Below are 23,712 nucleotides of genomic sequence, written 5' to 3' on the forward strand. Positions count from 1 at the left end.
CAGTAAAGTTCGATCTTTTTTCTGTAAGGGCATGATTAAAGGTGACAAAGGCATGCAGAATGATTTTCTGGCTCTGACTGCAAGCCTATTTACAGGTTTGACTAATTTGCATAAGGAAGTTTTGAAAATTGCCATCCGGTGGTCAAAATTTCAACTCTAATTTGAACTCGTTTTTATTGCAGAAATCGTTTTCCCGTAGTCCATATAACGTACATACCAAATTTCTTCAGAATCCGGTAAATAGAACGGGTTCTAGAGGGTTCAGAATATGGTCACTTTAATTATAACCACCCTGTATATTCCACAAGGGGTTGGTCAAATGCACCGCTCCATCAAGACATTAGACTTGTAGAGACTTTAGGTATTTTTTTGAAGCAGGCAAGATGAAAAATTAGCAACGCCTTCGCCGGGAATCGAACCACGGACCTTTGGAATACCGGCCCAGCGTGCAGAACCACTACACCACAAAGGCACGCTAGGAAAGTGGGAGAAATACCGTATAGACTGACCGCACAAGTCCGATAATAAGCTAATAAAATTTATTTTTATCAAAAGAAATATATCGGAACTTTGGAAATTTCCACAGAAATATTTGTACAAGTGTTCACAGTATTACGCAGTATGATCAGTAGTTATAGTTCAAACTACTGAGAACGTTAAACACAACGTAGTGCAAAGCTCATCTAAAGAAAAAGCTAACTCAGATTTATCTCCGCTCACGTGGAACTGCAAGTCATAACAACAATAACTGAGCAACTGAGAGCAGATGCTCTCTCTTCGTTCCGCTTTGAAATCGTTGAGATTAATTATCAAAAACTCATAAAAGCTTTACAAAATATGATATAGATAACAAAACTAATTCCGAATTCCAAATTCGGGCTTCCAGGTGGCCATATTCGAGATTCTCTAGGTGCCGTTGTTTTAAGTTATTCAAAATTGGATGGCTGTAGGTGCCGTTGTTTTATACCGTTGCTGTTGTATCACACTGCGAGAAACATACACACATTTATGCAGACTCTTCATTACTTAATTTCTTTAAATATAACATACGGTGATAATATTCGGTGTGAGCAATTTGAAAAGTGAACCGATATTTAAAGTTTCCACCGCAAAATCCCAAAACGAAATTAATAGTCCTTCTGGGGTAATGCCTTTTCAGCTAAAAACTGAGAAAAATTAAACAGTTGGGTGATTAAAGTAAACATTTTAGTATGTGCTGACAATTGCCCAATGCATATGAAGCATTTCTTTTTCGGTTTTTATTAATATGTGTTTATTTCTATGTTTATATTTTCTTAAGTATTCTTTTCAGTAGTAGCAGTTAGATCTTTTTTTTTTTTTATTTCATAATTAACGTTTGGTATATGTTAAGTAATTTATTATGGCAGGGACTACTAGTACTCAGTGCGGCTTCGGACTCATTGTCTTCTTCGAAAGCTTTTTAAGGGAAATTTATTGTATTTACGTTTCAGAGGAAAGCTATGAAAATAAACATTCTCAAAATTCTTCCTAGTCGAAAAGCATAGCAGCGTTAAGTAGCCGTAGCCCTTCAAAAGATTTTTAGCGTAGTACCATTTAGCTTCAACAGCCATCAAACTGGAATACTACCAGCATCCAATCGATGCTTGGAATTGTACCAACAATAATTTTGAATAAATTCTTTTATGTAAAAGATGGATTTTTCAGAAGAGTCAAAAAATAATACATAAGCTATAAGAATCATCAGCTTGGAGTAGTTTTATATCTGTCCTGAAACCCAAAGTTGTACCATTGAGATTTAAAAATTGGACACGAGGAATTTGCCATCAGTTTTCAGAATTTTACATCTGACAAGTAAACCTTTTCTTCTTTGATACCGGTTTCCCGGAAACCCATATATTTTCTGAAAGCTTACATCACAAGTAGAAAAACTGTGAAGTGTTAGGGGCAGAGGGGCAAGCACTGAGAAGCTATAGAACCCACAAAGTATCATTGAAGTGTGTAAAGATGGACATAGTTCCGTAATGGCGTCTCTATTTCTTGCATTGTGTGCTTCCGAAGTACCTGATGGTAAAGTCCTACAAAAAGAACTAGTACCTGAAGGATTTACGGGAAAGATCCAGATATTCTAGATCCTCTAGATATTCATTTTTTTCAGACACTACAAAACTTTTGTTCGTTTCATAACGGGCACAAACATTCTCGAGACACAGGAGCCCATTTGGCATCGCGATAGTTTTATGGCCCTGCAGTCCTTTTCACTATATCAATTCAGCGCTTCTCGTTTTAAGAACTTGATTAAGTATGCTTTTTATAAGGGCAGATACTTGGACGACGAACCTGGAACGTGGATTGCGTCAATGGATTGCTGCTTCGATTCATTGACAAATAATTGAGTGTGCAAAGTGTGAGGATATCGCTTTCGTAAAATGTACCCATTATAAACTGTCTTTCTGCCTGTTTCACTGGTTATTTGATGAATTGCACTTATATTGTCTCTTGTAATAGATTTTGTTTGAAGTCACATTTTCACGTCTATTGTTTCTTTTCAAAAAGTTCTTTTTTCCTTTACATTGAGATCTCCACCTTCTTACCATATTATTAGTTCATATAAATACGTGAAACGAACATTTTAGCGACTTTTGCTGTCATGTTTCCATCACTTTTCTGATACTTTGTGGGCCCTATAGCTCCAAAACACTTGTCCCTCTGCCCCTAAGATTTCACAGGTTTTCTACTTGTGACGTAAGGTTTTAGAAAATGTATGGTTTTCCGGGAAACTGGTATCAAAGGAGAGAAGCTTTACTTGTGAGGTGATACCATCAGCTTTAAGAAACTGACGCCTAGAACAGTAATAGCTAGTTGTTACCCGGCATGCGGTTGTAGTGCTACTTAAAGGAAAGAAAGTGTTTGTGTTTTAATTCTGTTTATTGAAATGCTTTTGGATACTCAATATTATTTCCATCGGGTGCGAGAAAATTCACTTTTCTACCCTCATAGCAACATTCCTGGTGCTTCATCCGTAAATCTGAGGGCTCTGCAATGCATTATAATTTATCGATATTTCCAACGACCACACTTGGATGAAGACTGCAATCATAATTAGCATCGTCATAGAATGCATCAACATTTAAATCAGCACGCAGTGTTCGTCTAGTTGCGTACTCGAATATTTTCTAATCTTGCTTCCTGTTGCCAGTTTCTTCCTGAATCTCGTGATGCCCTTTTTTCTTATCGTTCGTTCTTAAGTGTAAATCAAGCAATTTACTTCCGTTCTAGTGGCATAATTGATTTCACAACAAAAGTAACGCTTTTTGACGACTATTAGAAATTCACTTTCAAAAGCAAAGAAAATGCTTGTGACGCAATGACACCCGTGTTGATGCGTGCGTGTTATTGCGTGAAAAATTAAATATTTTATACTTTACTGAACGATAACACACTATGAAATATTTTAATTTGGGCAGTGCAACACATTTCTTTTAAACAGTCGAGTTTTTTTATTAAATTTGAGACAAATTAATATAATTGCGTTTTCCCGAGTGGCAACATTATTTTTTTATTTCGCCGAGTGTTCTGATTAAATTTGCAACATTTATACGCTACGCTTTTGAAGAGTGGCAATGCAAAGCTATCAGATCTGCGAGTTTTTCATCAAAAGTTCGTTAAATTCACGTAAATATATGTATATTGAATTTTTTTTTTTTTTTTTTTTGAAAAAAGTGGACGTCTACCTTTTCTAGGACCCAGAAAAGCGTTCTAGAAAGTTTGGTGACGATAGCTATAGTAGTGTTTGGTGACGATAGCTGCAGCTATAGTAGTTTGATGACGATAGCTGTAGCTATAGTAGTGAGTGTATCGCAAAGAAAAATGCAAACACATAAACAGAAATTCTTTATATATATATATATATATCCTAGCGGAAGTACACACATACAAAATTTCGATAGAAAAATAAACTAATTCTCTCTCATTCTATCAGCAACAATGGCACGCAGATTTTAATGATTTTCGTCATTCTAATCAAATGGTCGTAAAAGCTGAAGCTCCATCCTATATTTCACCTACATTAAAATTTAGTCGATTAAATGTGGCAAAATGTTGGATTTGTGCATTAGCAGTGAAGGCGTATTGAGTAACTTTCCTCAAGCACAGTTTTCATTAAAGAATCATAAGTCAAAAAATTAACTATGAAATCTTTATTTAATAAAATAGGAGATTTTTGCTTAACTTAAGCATAACAAAGTAATAATCTTCACAGACATTAAAACACTGAATTACCGAAAAGGAGATAACTGACATAGAATCATCATCAGTCCTAAATATCATCAGGCTTACCTATTTAGGCAATAAAAAAAGAAACAGGAACATACTTTGACACAGTACCTGAAAAAAGAAAGTATTAACTCAATTAGACCTTTGGCCCAGGTGCAAATAGCTTATAAGGTGAGAATCGAATGCACTCCACGTAGCTAAGGTGAAAGTCAAATATACTGCATTGCACACGAACTTTACTTTCTCTCGCCAATATATATCTTGGCGCACGTTCGTTTCGTATGCCTTTCGAGTTTCATTATGCAAAATACTTAAATTTATGCTAACACAAAAAAATGGATCATAATTGATCAGAAATCAATAACGCGAACAAGCGAACACACAAACAGGCATTCTTCTTTATATGTATAGATTTTGTAAAACTTGGAAATTTTTGATTAACAGACTCTGCGATTTGAAAGTGAGCAGTGGCAACACTTTTCGAAATAAAGCAGATTTTTACCTCCAGAGTGCGAGACTGTTGCCACTCGGAGAAATGAGGGTGAAAATGAGCGTTTTCAAAGTTTTTAATTAATATCTCGGATAGCTATTTTTTTTTTTTTTTTTGAAAAAAAGTGGGCGTCGACATTTCCAGGACCCAGAAAAGAATTGTAGAAATTTTTGGTGACGATAGCTATAGTAATGACCGAGTTAATCGCGAGCAAACACACAAACAGACATTCTTCTTTATATAGAGAGATAGATACCAGTTGGAGAGCTGGTACCGTTACCATTAGCTTTACGAATAATTTGGTGATGGTTATTGTTCAGATATTTCCGAAACGTCTTGGAGAAACTTATAGTGGTCAGCATGGAAACCTCGGCATCCAGTCGATGTTTTCCCGCGTTTTTGTAGCGCCTGGATGGTTCTGTCCGGATTACAGATGGGATGGGTGGAGTGAAAAAGAGAGTAAGTGGACATACACCTGTAACTCAATCTTATCTTCTTGACACGACTTCAGGAAACCAGTTAAAAGCAATTTCGGTGTTTTATAAAGCGCGAACACAACGTTTTTTTTCACCCTCTCTATCGTCGGATTTATTTTTCTTGTATTTTTATTACTTTCCGAACGAACTTCTTTCATTTTTATGGGAAAACTGGGCAACGTTTGCTGACAAAAATGCTCAAGTAACATGTTTCACTTGAGCAACGAAACGCATCAGAGAGTGACACAGTCAATTATTGTTTTACTCTTTCTTGGTTTTTGTTGCTCTTTTCTGCTTTTTCTTTCTTTTTCTTTGTTTTTTATAAACTCCTCCTCCAGTGGTTTTACCTTTTTTTTTCCGTTCTTTTTTGGCGGGAAAGTTAAAGCTGGAACTCGCTAGAGCAGTACAGTTTCGGTTATTTTTTGTTGTTATTTTTATTCTTTTTCTAAACTGACTGTAAGTGTCTGGAAGTTTGCCAAAGATTTTTATCAATTTTTTGGCGGGAAAAAACGGCGGTAAATGACTATTTGCTCAACCTGTTCCACCTTATTTAAGTTGTGATACTTAAAATACGAGAAATCATACTCTGTTCTTATTTAGGGTGGTTTCAAATCATTCTTCGTTGGTTTTTCGAATCTATTTCCGACAGTGAATAGAGGGTTTGGAATATAACATTGATGACAACACTTGTGATTTGAAACTTACAACAACTATCAATGCAATGAATAATATTTGCTGCAAATATCAATCAGTAATTTTTAATTATTAATTTATTATTTTATTTATTTATTTATTGTTGTTCCTTTTTCCTGATCTTTCAACCCTGTAGCACTTCTAATTTTAGAAACTAAACCTTCTCCCAAGCGACCGAGTCGCTAAATCGTGGTGGTGAAGAATCATCATACCACCACCTTTTTACTTCGGCGGCCACTGTAGAATTTGTTCGAAACAGAAACTGAAGAAAGGAGCAATGTCCTCGCCGGGACTCGTACCTGGACCTCTCGAATACGCTCCTAGTGTGCTTACCGTTACACCATGGAGGCGTGCAGAAAGGAGGGAGAAAGTTCCTTATAGGCTGACATATATCTTGCCTCATTGCTGCTATTATATTGGTACTTCTACAATTTTACTAGTTGCTACATAATTTTTTTGCTATAAATTTTTTGTATGCTGTGTCATAATTGGTTGGTAGGCGTAAATGTGTGTGTGTGTGTGTGATTATGGCAAAGCCTCGAGGGCTATCTGCCTAAGGGGAGGGATGCCTTCGTGGAGGACTTTCTAAGGGAAACTGGCTCGTATACACGTTACACACGGGGAAAACCACGAAAACGCCCATGCGGCCAGTCCGTTCGCCGAATTCGAACCTCTGATCAAATTACCAGTTTCAGCGACTTTACCGCTCGGCCGCTGGTGGGCCCCGGTAGGTGTAAATGATTTGAGTTTGTTAATGGACAGTGGAAGATATAATCTTTTGGAGAACCTTCAGTTCCACAAACGCAGATGTTTATTTCTGAGATATCGAACCCATTGAAACATACAGGAAATAGACCATGGCCCGTTATAAATTGAGACAGCTTTGGACTGGCTGTAAGACGTTCAGTTGTAACTTTTGGCATAAAGGTCATACGTTCGTCTTCTTGCTGCACAGTGATCCCATTCATTTCGTCATTTTTGGACTGAATTTTCCGAGAAAGCTTTTTTTTTAGGAAGGAGCTGTATAGGTCAGTATAATTGGTTCTATATTATCAGCTGCTGCTTTGGCTAGCATGGCCCGGTCCACCCTCCTGACAAACCCAAACTCGCGTTATGGCTTTTCTAGACCAATTCTTGTATGTACTTGTTTCCATTTGTTCGAATCTATTACGTGCTGTCTAGCTTCTCGTACTGCAAATGCTTTCCCTTGAAAAACGCTGTTATAATATGCCATATGTTCTTTTAAGTTATATATATGCTTGTATTTAAACTCTACAAATGCACATCCGACACCGTCATTTGTTTTTGAACGTCAGTATAAATAACAGTGTGTGTACTTGTAAGATGGAAAGATTCCATTCTTCATCAGTTTTAACATGCACACCTACACCTTTGAGCTCTGGAATTGATGCAGTTTTTATTTCCTTGTACAACGAAAAGGAAGTATTGGAATCGCGAAAATTTTCGTGTATCATATTTAACCGAAAATACCCATTTCGACCGCTATCGAATGCAATTTGAAGATGTTTTTACGTGACATCTGTACGGAAGGACAGAATAAAAAATTCTTTCCCCCCAAAACGGGGTGTAAAAAGGATCTAAATGGATTCAGAAGAGTTTTTTTTTTCGTGGCGTTTGTACGTATGTAATGTACGTATTTGTACGTTTGTACGTATGTTTGTACGTAAGTATGTATGTGTATGTATCTTGCATAATTCGAAAACGAGTAGCTTCAGAACGTTGAAATTTTGTATATAGGACTGCTACAACATGTAGTTGTGAACATCCCTTTTTAGTTGATCTTTTGAAATTAAGTTTTTGTTTTCAATTTGGTATTTTTCTTTATTTTGCGTTTTACCAGTTTAATTCGTTACACGGAGAGAATGGTTTAGTCTTCAAATATTTATTGTGGCATTATCCACTCTGTTACTCGGTTCCGTGAGCTCGGTTTTTTTATACTTGTATGTAAATCGCGCATTTTTTGTTTTAAAAATGATTGAATTATGTTGTTTTTATCCTTCGGTTAAGGTTCTTATGCCTTTAGTTAATCTGCATGCAATAGTTGTAGAATCATCAACAATTTAAAGTTTTTTTAAGTGAGACAAAATATACTATTTACCATAGCAGCCATATTTGTTTACATTTGAAACTTAGCAGTGTAGTGAATTAAATGAGTTTCTGCACCTTCAGTGTCTTTCTCCCGAATGTAACCAATAGCAAACGTTCAGGTTTGTGCACCGAAAAATCTGCCCTCTTGCCTGCTGGATCAATTGCTTGTTTTTGCTTAGGAAGTCTAGTTTTACTTGTAAAAATTATTTTTTAATTGTTTTAACTGTATGCTGTGTTTTATATTTTTCTATTTTTAATAAATATATTTTGATGTTTTATGTATTTTTGCCTTGTCGCGGAGTGTGAAGTGAATTAATTGAATGAGAAATCTATGTCCAATGAAATTCGAGGAAATAATTTTAAATGAAAGGCAGCAAAAAATGCATATAATTTAATATTCCGTACAAGGAAGTCATGTGGTGTACACATCAATATTTTTTTTTAATATGAAATTAAGAGCGCACGTTTTTGGAGACCATTTTAAACCTCGTCTTGGATTTTGCTGACGAAAACAAAAATGTATATTGCACGTTCACAATCTATAAGGTTTACTTCCGATTTTCAACATATTTATCACTTACCTTTAGCAATGCCAGTTTTTTAGCCGTGGAAAATTATCTTAGTTAATGTCTGATTGCCTGATAGCTAGTTTGTAATTAATAAATGAAATGCATTTTGTATCACGTATGAATCCTAGATTGTACTAGGCTATAAAGAAGTAATGTTAAATAATGAGGAAGAGTTCGTTTTTTCAATGTAACGTTTTTTTTTAATGTTAACAGGGTGGGAGAATTAAATTTTTTAAGTTAAAAAAATGCATTGAAAATTAAAAAAAAAAATAATAAAAAATAAACGAAATCTTACTTTTCTAAAAAGCATTTTACCAATCTAAAATTGCTTAGTGCTATTCGTTCATGGGTGAAAACTAAACTAAACTAAGCAATCTTCAACCGTCACGGTGCCGTCATGCTCCAGCCTTCAAGTACAGTAACTTTTTATCGCTTTCGCAAATAATAATAATAATAATAATAAAGTTTGCCGATTATCTTTACACAGTATACTAAATCGTTTACCTTATCATCGATTTTTGAGATATGTTGAAATTTAGACACCAAGCAGCCATTTGTTATAAGCTTTTGAAATTATTCATCGCGGTGCATCACATTGCAGAACCAGTTGTTGTTTGGCAGCTGGATTAAATTGGATCAGATACTGACGTTGTCGACGCGTTTATAAATAACTAGCGGGTTGTGGCTAAATCAAAATTTATAAGTTCTATGTACACCTGAAAAGAAAATGCATAAAAATAGTTCAGTGTAAATGAAATCAGTTCATTCTTTCCAAGTGAAAAGCAATTCGTAAATATTTTTTTGTTGTCAAACCAGGAAACAAAAACTTTTGACTCTTTAGGTTAATGCGTGTGACGTCATGATTTAAACTTAACGTAATATAACAACCTTTTTTCAATATCAATAAAAGAATTAACATATCGTATCATTTATCCTAACCCGAAACAAAACGGTTCCAATAGCAGCTGTTTATTCAAAATACTGACATTAACAAAAAATTTTCGACATACAATGACGTCACGTGCAATCGCGTGCTTTCTTCAATATCAGAATATGACCTTATATAATAATAATATATTTAAAGTTTCGCCATTGAATTTCATATTTTGTAAAACATTTTCATATTTTTCATATTTAAAAAAAATGTTTTTTAATTAAAAAACTTTACCATTTGAAAGCGAGCAGTGGCAACATTTTTCAAAATAAAGCAGATTTTTATCTCAAGGGCACGAGACTGTTGCCACTTGGAGAAATGAGTGCGAAAATGAGCGTTTTCAAAGTTTCTTAATCAATATCTCGGCTGAATAAAGTCGTTTGAAGATGAGAATGGTTGAAATGGGTTCTCACAAATTTTTGGAATCCGGAGAACCTCCCTCGAAACTCAACTCCTCGCCGTTCCGGAGGAGATGATGTCGCAAACAGTCGCTTTTAAAGAATATAGATTTTTTCTTTCTTTATGACGCATTAGTGGTTTTTATTGGCATCATGTCTGAAATACCTAACGCATCAGTTATGAGTGAGTTATAAACTAATAAAGTTATTCACAGAATTGCGAGTATCAGTAAATAAAGTGAAACCTTTTTTTAGTAAATAAAGTGAAACCTAGAAGCCACTTTCTAAGCCGATTATTTATGAAAGTGACAAAACAAGCATACTGAAAATCACGATGACTATGTTTTGCAAGGTGACCCACTCTACAAAAACCAAAATCATTTGTAACCGTGAATAATCATCTTAAAAGAGTTTCAGTTAGCAATTTCACTCTATTCAATAGGTAGGCAAAAGTAAAATTTTGAACTTCTTAATCAGCTTGTGGTGAACTTGCGGCAACCTTCTCCCACACGACTAATATGAATCACCATTAGAATTGATTGTTATAGCAATCCCATCTACAATTTTAACGTTCTACGGCTAATCATGTTTGAGTAACGTGAGATACGTACATACGTACGTACGTACGTACGTAAAGATGTTACGAAGAAAATCCCTTTTAAATCCATTTTACAATCCATTTTGGAAACTTTGTAGAGTCATTAGGTTAGTTTTGGTAGCCGAAGGTGTGAAATATGAACAACACCTTCTCCGGGACTCGAACCACGGGCCTCTCGAATACGCGCCGAGCGTGCTGACCACTACACTACGAAGACATGCTAAGAAGGCGGGAGAAATACCTTATATACTCTCCCTCTTAAAGGGCGGCTGGGGATTAGCAGAAGATGTGAAAAATGAGCAACGCATTTGCCGGGACTCGAATGGGTCCTCTCGAATACGCGCCGAGCGTGCTGAGCACTGCATTACGAAGGCATGCTAAGAAGGCGGGAGAAAGACCTTAACTTGAGTCTTTTATTTTGTCGCTAAGTACAGAAGTCAGTGAAAAAATCGTGCAAAAGGATTCGGGAATGGTCAAAATGGATATTTCTGTTGAAACATGATAGCCAAATATTTCCGCGGTTTCTTTTACTTCGTACAAGGAACTAAAAAATAAAAAAAAGGGGGGGGGAGTTAACTTCCGATTAACTCAATTTGGATTAACCAGGTCTTGGTTAAAAAACGGTTGTGTATTGGGGAATGATGGAAAAATTACACTCGCAGACTATCAGTTTTGGTTTGGTTTGGATTACTGCAAAGCACTCCAGGGCTATCTGCCTAAGGAGAAGAAAGCCTTTGTGGAGGACTTTCTAAAAGAAACTAGCTCATATACATATTATGTAGAGTCATTAAGATGTTTTTTTTGATGAAAAAAACGTGAAAAATGAGCATTGCCATCTCTGGGACTGGAACCTGGACCTCACGAATACGCGCTGAGTGTGCTAAGACATGCAGAAAGGAGGGAGAAAATACTTTATAGTTACGCATGGGGAAAACTACGAAAACGGCCATGCAGCAAACTCGTTCGCGGGATTCAAACCTCGGACCGAACTACCAGTGTTTAGCGATTTTACCTCTCGACCGCTTGTGGTCCTGCAAGCCGTCAGAGCAAAACAAAACTGTTTACAGAAAATACAAAAATGGATGATCTGCAACAAAACGTAATTTGAATATAATTTATGTGGAGTACATAAACATTGTTAAATCAACTGTAAGATGGGATTTCCGATCTTAAAATGCAAAATTCTGTCCCAAAACAAAAGGCTCTAATCGACGTTTTTATGCGACTTTGTGAATTCAATGGCATTATTGAAATTCTCTTGTAAACGCCGATCTTAAATGCCATTTTTAACTTAATTCCTTCCTTTGTAATGGCAATTGTTTTCCTGTTTTTTACAGAGTATTCTTCTCTGCTTCCAATGTTGATTTAAATGTTGACTTCCAATGTTTACATAATCAAATGAATATAGTCTCAGATATTAATAGCATTTCTTTGTTAACTATAGTAACGGAAATTTGTGCGATTTCACTAATTGTGATTGATTTTTTTGGAATTATTTATGATTTTGATTTAATCGTGATGACGTCCTTGGTGAGAATCGTTGCAGTTGATGTGCTATGCTAAACGTAACCGAACCGTTCTTAGCAAAAGGGTCATTTTCTCGGATTGATGCTATTTTAATGTCTTCAGAATAACTGGGATTTCCGCTTAGATTTTGCCAGATGTTTTCTGTTGAAATCATTTCATTCATTCTTTTTTTTTTTTTTTTTACTTTCTATGTAATAAATAAATAAATAAATAAATAATAAAAAAAAAAAAAAACAGCACAAAGTAACAAAAACCCTTTACCACCGAGACTGTGCGTGCCCGTACAGTTCATTATCACTGTATTAAGGAGAAGATAATTACATCCATTAGCTTTCAATGTGCATTCACATGTGGTTGAAAAAACGGAAACATCTGCGCATGTGTGGATGATTCTTCTATCACTTTCCCCCCTTTCCTTCTTTCTCGGTCTGTTCGTTGGACCTCGCGCGTGGCTTTGAATCAAGTTGTTGTCAATCTTACGTTTTATTTCTCTCTGTTTTGCTTGTCGTGTTTTTTAGTTCATTGGTCTCACGATTTTGTTTTAAAAAATACAAACGCAGCTGGAGGAATCGCAAACATCCCCAGCATCCTTTGGAGCGGGTTTTGATTGAAGAGAGACGGTGTTGGCAGGGATCGGGTAAACAATTCAAACTTGCCTTATTTGACAAATTGCTCTTCCTCGGGTGAAAATGGATGTGAATTGTGTGTAAATTTATGTTGGGATAAGTTGTGAATGAATTGTTTGGGTAAGTTGTGAATGAATCGTGTTGCGTAATGAATTTTAACAACATCTACAAACGCAACTCCTCGTTGCATCCTTTTTTAAAGTGCCTTCTGAAATAAATATATATTATTGATTTCATACATTTTTATATAGTAATTTTGATTTAGATGAACAAAGTACTATACCAATAACAGTACCCCCGGGGGGGATCGACGTCGAGAACTCTGCTATTGCCTAGGACAGTGATGGTGAAGCTATGGCAGCACGCGTGCCACATTCGGCACGCAGAGCCTCATCAGCCGTCATGCGAATAAAATATTATTTCCTTAATCAACAATCACAATAATATGATGCTATGTAATTTAAATAAGTGTTTTATATAGTCTGTTTTCGAACGTTTCACTTACTTACTTAATCACATAATGTCACTGGCCTAAGCCTAGATATAAGATTTTCATATATCGCCATAGAATGATATACATATTTACTGACCCAATTTATGACGTTTCAATTGTTTGGGCCGGTCATATTACTTGTTACTTGGCAAAGAATACGCCGAAGTTGAAGCAGCTAATGTTTGCTAAACGAATTCAAATTTATTACAGACCGCCGGTGACTTTTAATACTTTCATTGTTAAATGGATTCCAGTTTCCAAATCTAAGCCTTTTGTGGTAACTTATGAGTAATTCTAATTTAATACCTTAAACGGAATGGCACGCGGCCACTAAACTTTGGGCAGGCGGCCCCAAAAAGGTTAGCCACCACTGACCTAGGATCTGTACCTAGGCAGTCTCGGCCCCGGAAAGATCACTCATTGGTCGGCCCTTGGGTCTGGCAAGTCCTGGAGCTGAGGGTTCTAGTAACCCGGGATGGCTTTCCGGGTACGCTGGGTAATACCCCTCTGCGACGGGGAGTCCCGAGCGACTGGTAGGTAGCGAACTGACAACCAGTGACGCCCTGGGGACTACTCCATGTGCGTTGGCGCCGATCTCTCCAAGGTGCTATGGCAGGGGTTGTACCCCTGGGCCTAGTTCGGCGCGGGTGAGGACCCTTAGTGTTATTAAGTTAGCGGAAAGGAGAATGCCATGAGATATACCAATAACAGAAGTACTGATATCAAGCAAAACTGATGAGCTTAATTGCTTCATTTCCAAAGCGAAATATTTTCTAGGATTTCTTATATTGTAGAGCTCGCTAGTTAAATTTTTTTAAATAGGAACACATCTTTTAGGTTAAAATTACACGCCGAACAAATATTGTTTAGAAATCTCTTCCGTTCCCCGACATTTTGATCACACTAACATATCCAACTTCAGTACTACTTTTTACTGTTAACTTTGAGGGGTTTGTCATCCACCACACTTCAGATCATGTCATCCGACTAAACAAACGTTAGCTTCGTTTTATTTTTTTGTTTTCCGTGCACTTCGGGTTTGCTCCTCCAAACTGTGTCTTGACCAAGAACTAATTTATTTAAAAGCAGTAGTTATTGACAGGGGCTTTTCATCCTACAACCCCCCCACACCAAATATATATGTATATATATATAATGAAAAAATATAAAAAGACGTAGTAACAAATGTTGTTTGTTACGCAGATGGCATATTGAAGAGAAAAAATTTTGATATCGTAGATTGCTAATCCATAATCAATAACAAATCTAAAATTTTGACCTCCTGCCCGCTGGCAGAACTGCTTGTTTTTTGTGAAGAAAATCTAATTTTAAATGTTAAAATTGTTTTTTAACTGTATTTGGTATTTTAGAGTTTTCAGTATTTTGCAATTTTTAATAAAGATATTTTGAGTTTTTATGTACATTTTTGCCTTGTCACGAAGTGAGAGGTGAATTGATGTAATGGGAAATCTACCTCTAATGAAATTAGAGGAAATACTTTTAAATGAAATGCAACAAAAAATGTATGTAATTTATAACCCGTACAAGGAAGTCATGGGGTGCACACATCAGATATGTGAAGTATATGAAACGTATTTGCAATAGATGTCCAAAATTTAGGACAAAGAAATTAGAAGGTTTTAAAACTTTTCCATTCTATAGATCATCGATACTCAACCGGTGGTTCTCAAACCACTGGTGGTACGCAAGAGAAAAATAGGTGGTACGCAACGAAATAAAATATTTTTAACTATTAAATTCGTAAATCTCGTGAAGAAAAGAAAAATTGATAGATATTTCCTGTGATCGAACTCTAACTGAAGAATTCAAAAACAACACACTCTTTTAACCTTTGATTGAACCCCAAAAAACAATTTAAAGGTGTTTCCAATAAAGCTATTCAATTTTTATTGCCTTTTTTACAGAACTTATTTGTGTGAACAAGGATTTTATTCCACGTTTTATTTGAGAAAGAAATACAGAACAAAATTAAAAGTGGATCCTAATTTACGGTTAAAGTTAATTGAAGTAAGACCAGACATAAAGAAACTGATCTCTCTTAAACAGCCCAAACTTTGCGTTAAATTTTAAAATTTACGTATTATAATTTAAAATTTTGATAATTAAAATGGTAACCGATTTTTAATCTAATATTTTTATGTGTCTACATTTAATGCAAATATTCAGTGGGTTGTGCAAAATGGCAATATATATATATATATATATATATATATATATGTAATAAATAGTGTCATAATATGTCATAATAATAATAATACATACATATATATATATATATGTAATAAATAATATGTATTTAATGTTTCTATTGAGAAATTGAAAAATAATCATTGTAAAATGTAGTTGTGGCAGTAAAGTTTTTCAATTTTTGTTTGGATGGTACGCGTTAGTCAAAAGGTTGAGAACCTCTGCTATAGAAAATATCAATAAGTTTATTAATAATATGTATGGAGTGGATTATGAAGTGTATGAATCTTATACGAGTCTTATTACTGGGTGTAAACATTTGTAACAAAGTTACACGTCAGAATCAATAGTTTTAAAATCTAGGTTTCAAATTTGTTGTCCAAAGAACATTCACAGTTGACTCAAGAGTAGGCCCGCTTAAAAAAATCTTCCGTTCGTGATTCCTCTTCCATATAACACGGTTTAAATATTCAATTGAAAACAGGATTCGTAAATCATCTTGTTGACTATTTTTAACTGCGTTGGTGGCAGTACTCAGAATTCGGCGTCATTTTGTAGCCGCTGACGTCGAAGTTCTTGTGCAACACTAGCAGGCAGGTGCTCACGTTGCCACGCTCAGAAACGTAAGAAATAAAAGAAGTTGTTATCTTGGCCCATTTTCTCCTGCATGCGTTCCGCTGAACTTTTTCATTTGAATACTTGAATCTCTTTATTTTTTTTAGCGTTGCTGGCAGCTTTTTTTACGATTGAAGTATTAAGTAACTTTGTGTGTGTAGAATAGTAAAAGTGAATGAAGTTGAGAATAGAACCTCTTAATTTGGTTCTGTGTTGTTCAATAATGATATCCCCCCCCAATTGTTGGGCAATGTAACTGAAGTGAGCCTATTTCATTCAATTCTTCGCATATTTTGATCAAAGTACAGTGGCGGAAATCGGACTACATAATCAGCCCAAACAGGCGTTCGTTCAGAAGGGCTGTTAGTCTCGAAACGCCATTTCGCGTTGATCACTTTCCAAATAGTTGCCACCAAATATTATCGTCCAGCACTATATTTAAAGAAATGAAATAATGAAGAATCTGCCTGAATGTATGTATATGTTTCTCCAACTGTGAAAAAACAACGGTACGGAACCTAGAGCCATCCATTTTTGAATAACGTAGTCCTCCACCCGAACATGGGCAACCAGAAGCCCGAATTTTAAATTTGTTTTATTAGCTATTTCATATTTTCTGAAGCTTTAACAAATTGTTGATTAAAAAACACAACGATTTCAAAGCGAGCAGTGGCAACGCTGTACGGAATAAAACATTTTTATCACCAACTCGCGAGACTGACTATCGGAAATTATAAAGATATGCTTCTTTTAAATATTTTTAACCCAAATGCCCTCGAAACGTGTATGTGTGTGTAAATGAAAAAACGTCCAATCGGAGCGTAATATAAAATATGAAAGCTTTCAGAATTTTTTGTTAAATTTAATTTTATATTTCATTCATATACTTTCTTTTTTTATTGGAAAAAGGCTGATTATATTTCTTTCTACAGTAGCTTGCTTGACATTCTGAGAATTCTTCGAATCGTAATTTGAGTGGCAATTCTTAATTACTTCGTATTTGCAAAGTTAGCAGAAGCTATATATTCTATATACACTCATGTCCATAAATTAAGGATAATGCAAAATCAGGCAAAGGAAGAGTTAAAAGCAAAACAAATCTGACTTATTTGTGAAGTTTATTTATTAAACAAGAGGTAAAGAGCAAAAAAAGATGCTATATGTTTGATATTATTAAAAAAATTAACGATTTTTGCTCCCTGGAGCAAATAACAAAAAAAAAAAAAAAAAAAAAAACCTATTTACAAAAAAACAATATTACGTGGTTGGTATGACTGTTAATACATTGTATGTCTGCCATACGATGCAATACAGTCCGTACAACGCCTAGGCATGCTGAGTATCAAATTATCGATCTGATCTTGGGGGATATTACACCACTCAAAAAGCAATGCTCTCCGAAGTTCCGGTAGACATGTAGGAGGAGTTTGACGAGCTGCAACTCGTCGGCCAAGCATGCCCCACACGTACTCTACTGGATTCAAGTCCGGTGAGAATGCTGGCCAGTACATACGGGTTATATCCTCCGATTGAAGGCATTCGCTTACGATGTTTGCACGGTGAGGACGGGCGTTGTCATCCATAAACAGAAATTGTGCGCCCATGGCGCCCCAAAACAAACGTACATGTTGTTTCAGAATGACGTACCGATAGATTTGGCTTGTCATGGTTCCAATTTGAACATGCAGGTCAGTTCTGGAACCCAGAATAATTCCACCCAAAACGAGCACTCCTGCATCACCGTAACGGTGTCGTTCAATGATGTTTTCTTGGTGGTAACGGGTACCTGGAGCTCTCTATATGAAAGTCCGGAGAGAATCAGACTGCAAGCTAAACCTGGACTTGTCAGAAAACATCACACAAGCCCACTGTTGCGGTGTCCACAATGCATGCTCTCTACTCCAGGCTAACCGCAGGCGACAGTGAGTTGCAATAAGTGGAACACATCTGACAGGTCTACGAGCATATAGACCAATCTGCCCTTAGCGTCTGTACACGGTCTGCCTTGAAATTGTCGTACCAGTGGCTGAAGAGAGCTGACGAGACAGGTCTGAGGCTGTGCTCCGCCTGTTTCTTTTGGCAGTAACTGCCAAATACTGGTCCTCATTCGACATTGTAACTCTTGGGCGACCTGTGCTATAACGTATACTCATATTACCATCATCTTGGAATCGTTGCCAAAGCCTGGAGATGACACTCTGGGCAATTCCAAGTTCGTCTAATACTTCCAGTTGGGTACGTCCACATTCCAGACGGCCGATAATTCTACCACGTAAAAAATCATCCAAATGCGTCCTTTGTGTCATAACTATTCGGCTATTGCACTGAAATGCTTATAAAGCGCCTGCGAACAATTATACTTCTTTGTATTGTATTCCTTATATATCACTCTCTTACACTCTCGTCATTGTGACTTACCATCAGTGTCATCTGGTTACTTCCTGAAATTTGCATATAATTCTTGAAGATGTGTGTAGTGATTTTACAGGTGATATATTTATTTTATAGTTCGATTTCCGCGCGACTCCGAATTATCCTTAATTTATGGACATGAGTGTATATCAGGGTCCATGTTCGTGGAGGCCTAACTTTATTCAAAATTTGATAGCTCTAGGTAACGCTGTTTTTTCACAGTGCGAGAAACATACGTACATTTATGTAGATTTAGTTTCTTTATATATAATGCAGGGCGATAATATTTGGTGGGAACTATTTGGAAAGGGATACAGGCGTTTATAGTGATTTGACGCAAAATGCCGTTTCGAGACTTATAGCCCTTCTTGGCTAACACCCCACTGGACTTAAAATATCTGAAATTGAAGAATTTAATTGATAATTGCGGAAAAACAATATTAACGAAATCTTACAAAATCTCTGAAATTCTTCATGGATATTCTCGACGCGATTAAATAACTACCTGTAAGTACTGATAACCCAGAAACTATGGTAATTCAAATTTACCAATCTTTTGCTATAGAAAAATCATTAGGAACAAGTATATAATTACAATCTATGCAGTTATGTCAGTTACGTATAAATTATGCGGTAGAAAACAAGGACAATGCTATTGTAGACGTTTCGGGGCTAGTTTGAGTTAAATAAATCTTTATGTAAATAAAAATAGTTTTTATGTAAATAAGAGAGCAAAAACGAAGAATGGGTTCGAAAAGTTCGTAATTGTTTGGACTTTCAGCGGTGAAGTGGAAAATGGTGTCGTTTAAAGAATGCGGAAACTACTGATTGCATGCTACAGTAATCGTGAATTTTGTTATTCTACAGTGTATTGTTTGTTGGGTGAACGGGGTGTGATCACTCATCACTGACATTTCTGAAAAAAATCATCATTAATAAAGAAAATCACCAACTTCATGTTATAAGCATATTTAAAAAAGAATTCTATAATCACTAAAAGAGACCTTGGAAAGGTATTATTATTATTATTATAAGGACACAGCCCCGATTCTCCTAGCCGGCCGTATGATAAAAAAAAGAGACTAGTCCCCCCCCCCCCAAAAGTCCAAAATCTGAGTCTTAGTGCCGAATTCCAACTCTATCTTTGTTCGTATTTATAATCTTCATTACTTCGAAAGGTATATAAGCATGACGATTTATTCGTATTAATAATTCAGATCATAGAAAAGGTCAACATTCTGAAAGATTCACGGATTTTAGAAACCACCGAGATTCTATTAGCAGTTTCATTGGCCAACCAGGCAACCGGTGCGACTGCATCGGGGGGGGCAGAATTTGATTCGGGTAAAGTTTGGAGGCATCGGGCAGCAGTATTTCGGAAAATTTCACTGGTGTTTGCGGTAGTTCTTCCTCCACCTTGCTGATGCAGACAGAATATCACACTTGCAAGTCTATTCCGTTTTGCAACTGTAGCCATGCTCTGACAAATACTATAATCAACAACTGTAATAAAATTAGAGCAATAATAAGAGGCTTTTAACCAAATAGAGAAAGCGTTGGAGAAGACTTTCAACATATCCGAGTTCTAGCCACAGAAGAGAGGGGCGGGAAGTTGAAAGGTTTCAAATTTTAAATTACGTCCAAAGGGGCGTTTTTTAACGTTTTGTGTGTTACCTTTATTTATTGAATATCATGTTCTTTGCACTTAAACCACAAAATTCAGTCCAATAGCAATGTCGTAAAACACTTTTAAAATGAGCCGATCTTTAGAATTTCCGATACACAGTTCCGCGCGCTGGAGATGAAAATGTTTTTTTCCCCGGCGGAGTGTTGCTATTGCTCGCTTTGAAATTCTGGAGTTTGTTTATCAAAAATTCGTTAAAGTTTTAAAAATATGAAATCGATCATAAAACAAATTTCAGATTTCAAATTGGGTCTTCCACATGCCCAAATTCGTAGGAGGATGTCGTCATTCAAAATTCGATGGCTCTATGGACCGTTGTTTTATCACAATGCGAGAATAGACATACTTATGCAGATTTTTCATTATTTAATTTCTTCAAATATAATGCAGGACTCTAACATTCGGTGGCAACAGTTTGAAAAGTGAAACGGACATTAATAATGTTTCAACGCAAAATCGCAAAACGAAAACAATAATCCTTCAGGGACAAAGTTCCTTTGGACTAAAAAGGTAGAATTGGCCTTCGAGAAAATAATATGAATAGTTCTCGACTATTGATTGGAGGGCTATGGAAGACTATTGACTGATGAAGTTTATAATTCCAACAATTTCGCCTTCCGTTTTGTCTCCAAGTCGATTACAGTTGTCAGTTAAAGCTTACAACGGGCTTACGCCTTCAGAAAAGACATCTTGGCATCTGAAACTCATGCATTAACAGTGTTCTTGGCTTTTGTAAAACTTCATTAAAATTAAACTGAGCGTTATTATTAGCACGAAAACGGCCAGCTATTATCGTTATTATTATAATCGTGTGTTGCGTGCGTACGGGCTCGTAACAGATTGAATGCACAAGTCCGATAATAAGTAAATACTATAATTATTGGTATAATTTATTTTTATCAAATAAATGTTTCAGAACTCTGGAATTTTTCACAGAAATATTCGTACAATTTTTTACAGTATCGCACAGTATTATCAGTACTTACACTTCAAACTACTAAGAACGTTAAACACAACCCAGTGCAAAGCGCATCTAAAGAGAAAGCTAACTCGGATTTATCTCACTTCACGCGGAACTACAGCTCGCAACAACAATAACTAAGCAGCTGACCTCAGATGCTCTCTCTCCGGCTTTTTATAGTTTTCAACCGCCCGCCCAGAAAGTTCTAGTACTTTCTGCTTCTCGAAATTACTGGAAAGCAATAAGAGTATGGAATTATCGTTACAGCTAGCATAGTGATCAATTACATTTATTCAATTTCAATACATATAAGGACGGACCCGAATGCCGCTAAATTGTCACCAAATTTGGCGCCTTCTGGCGATTTATTGCCGAATTTGGCGACAAAATAAGTCTTCAAAACCGCGTTCAGCTTGGCTGTATATCGCCAAATTATGGAGATACCCATTTATTTATTCAATGTTAAATGCACTTGCTCCGGCATAGCTTTCTCTGAAAATTAGTCTCGCGCTACAATACATAGAAAAATACAACAATTTTACTTATAATTCTACTAAAATGACTCATCTAAGCAAATTATTCGTAACACATACATCTATTTGCCCTGATAATTTCTTTTGTTTAATTAAAAGCAATCGTAATGGATGTTTACTTTGATGTTAGCGTTGTTATGAATGACGTTTTCCGAAGGCTGTGTTCTAAAAAAAGCAATTTTTACTGACATGTGCCAAATTCAAATTAGTGCATAACATGGGAGTTTAACGAAAATGTTCGTTATTTCAGTTTCCGTATTAGGTTTTGTAACGTTCAGAACAAAAATGAGATTTCGTTTGGGATGGATTCTAGAAGTTTTCAGCAAAATCCGTTCCCAAGATTGTCGCGCTACACGGACTCGCATCCTTGAGATGCCAGTGTCCGGCAGCATCCGTCACAAGTCCGACTGCGAGACTTTCAACCACGTGATTTTTTAATTACCTGCTACCAAAGAGTGGGATTTTTTTCCTTTTTCTTTCCCTCCTTGCATTTTACGCCATGCTCTTGTGGTCGTGATTGGAAACTGTCTGCATGACGGTTTTGCCAGCGATCTTTTTTCCCACAGGAACCCTTAATACCGCGATGGACTTCTTTTCCGTTCGACCTTGGGTTTGCTTCTTAGCCGTTGAGAACATTTTTCGTCTTCTCATCCATGATTCCCTACTCATGACGTCACTCTCATTTTCCCGCTCTCTCCAAGCTTCGCTCTACTTCTTTCCTTCTTTTCCGAAAAGATGTTTGTTTAATGAGTTGAAGACTTGTTTGCAGTCGGAGCTGGAAGACTCCGAAAATATGAACGTGAAGCAAAAGAAAAAAAAAAGGGGGGGGGAGTACTTTTCTGGAACGGAAGATTACGTCAGAAGGAAAGATAAATATTTTAATCTGTTTTTAAAACATTTGTTCACTTGTTTTTAAAAGCATTTCAACCTGAGAAAGTTTTCGTTACCCCTTCGATTTTCCGATTCCCTTACTTGGGTAAAGATTCGTTTTGTTGCAGAACCTTATTAAAAAATTTGATGTGGACACCATATATGACTTCCTTGTACGGTGTGTTGAATTACACATATTTTTTGTCGCACTTCATTTAAACTCATTTCTTTCTAATTATTGTAACTTAATGAATCGATTTCTGGAGGCAAGTTGAAAATGATATGAAAAATTGCAAATTTTGAAATTAAATAGGCAGATCAATTTATGCCGCACGGAAATCATATTTCTTATAATATTATTTTTTCATAACGAGAGAAAAAAAAAGTTTTAAGGGGACTTGAATTTAAATCATGAATAACAAAATTTCAAACTTTGAAAAAGAAATTAAAAAAAAAAAAAAAAAAAAAAAAAAACGAATAATTATTGCTATTGATCGGAAATTAGTTTGGGATTTATAATCAAAGTAGAGTACCAAAGAATTCATTCTGAATGAAGCATTTTCGCTAATACAAGATTTTTCAGAAATTTTCTGTAAAAAGCCAATTTATGTAGTAAAATTTAGAAAATATTTGAGTAAATGTCCCCCGACACCTTCGCTTTTAAACATGCTAATTCAAGACTATTTTTATAAAAATAAACATAATAAACAGTAGTAATCTTAGTTAGAATTATGAAATAGAACTCAAAGGAACTGAAATAAACATGAGAAAAATAAGAAACATAACAATGCTATCTTTGAAAAATAAATCAAATAAAAGTTGAAAAATAAATCAAATAAAAGTTGAAAAATTAAAATACGTATAATAAAAAAGTAAAATGTGAAGTGTATATGAAGGTATAAATGGTGAGAAAATGCATTAATTAATTTACATTCTTTCTAGTGGCATGTTGGTAAAGTGTTCTCTTCTGTGTCTTACTCAGAAGGGGTGTGTGTCCAAAGAGAATTTTAGTTCATATATATATATACACGTTTGGTCCCGCCAACTGCAATTAAAAAAAAGGGAGGTGCACAACAAGATGCTATGGCAGTTCCATATATAAAATTTCAAAGTTCTATGCCTAACCGTTTTTGATTTATTTTTATTATTACGTTTCTTATTATGAGAACCTAGGGAGCCGTTCGTTTGATTTTCGTACATACATAGTGAAGCTCCACTCATTTGAAAATATTGCAGTGCAAAAATCGTTAAGTTTAATATTT

At 35.8% G+C, this 23,712-nt stretch overlaps 1 protein-coding gene across 1 annotated transcript in view; it reads left to right on the forward strand.

The window, feature by feature from the left end:
• The window catches only part of LOC118187543 (protein giant-lens-like), an 85,880-nt gene that overhangs the window by 38,668 nt on the left and 23,500 nt on the right, over positions 1–23,712 (forward strand). The gene's annotated exons all lie outside the window — the stretch shown is intronic.

This window comes from Stegodyphus dumicola, chromosome 6, assembly GCF_044657685.1.
Source record: "Stegodyphus dumicola isolate Sdum_Otavi_A_Nest chromosome 6, ASM4465768v1".
Lineage (NCBI taxonomy): Eukaryota > Metazoa > Arthropoda > Arachnida > Araneae > Eresidae > Stegodyphus > Stegodyphus dumicola.